The sequence below is a fragment of the Cyprinodon variegatus genome, unplaced genomic scaffold, assembly GCF_000732505.1.
Source record: "Cyprinodon variegatus isolate N-32 unplaced genomic scaffold, C_variegatus-1.0 Scaffold597, whole genome shotgun sequence".
Taxonomy (NCBI): Eukaryota; Metazoa; Chordata; class Actinopteri; order Cyprinodontiformes; family Cyprinodontidae; genus Cyprinodon; species Cyprinodon variegatus.
In genome coordinates this window covers 478196-479045 of record NW_015151050.1, presented here as the reverse complement: position 1 = coordinate 479045, position 850 = coordinate 478196, and positions in this window count along the sequence as shown.

The following is an 850-nucleotide window of genomic DNA, read 5'->3' as shown; positions in this document are numbered from 1 at the left end:
AATATTACGACTTTATTCTCGTAATGTTGCAACTTAATTCTGGTAATGTTGCAACTTTATTCTCGTAACATTACGAGAGTCTCGTAGTGTTGTGACTTTATTTTCAAAATATTACGACTTTATTCTCGTAATGTTGCAACTTAATTCTGGTAATGTTGCAACTTTATTCTCGTAACATTACGAGAGTCTCGTAGTGTTGTGACTTTATTTTCAAAATATTACGACTTTATTCTCGTAATGTTGCAACTTAATTCTGGTAATGTTGCAACTTTATTCTCGTAACATTACGAGAGTCTCGTAGTGTTGTGACTTTATTTTCGTAATATTACGACATTCTCATAATGTTGCAACTTTATTCTCATAAAATTAAGAGTATTTTCGTAATGTGACTATTCTCATAATGCTGTCACTTTATTTTCATAATGTTGCAACTTTATTTTCGTAATATTACGACTTTAGTCTCGTAGTGTTGTGACTTTATTATCGTAATATTACGAATTTATTCTCGTAATGTTGCAACTTTATTCTCGTAATATTAAGACTATTCTCCTAATGTTGCGACTTTATTCTCGTAATATAACAACTTTATCCTCATAATGTAGCAACTTTATTCTCGTAATGTTGCAACTTTATTCTTGTAAATTTACAACTTTATTATTGAAATAATGAAAGAATAATAATCTTTAGCAGGACCCCAATACTCCGTAGTAGATTTGGTCCCTGTCCACCAAATTCAAAAATCCCTTCTGCGGCCCTGCAGTCGTTTGCCAGTAGGCCTACCGGATACTGACATAAAACCTCAACTAATGTTTCCACTCATATAATAAACTCTGGTGTGGTTTATTTATAT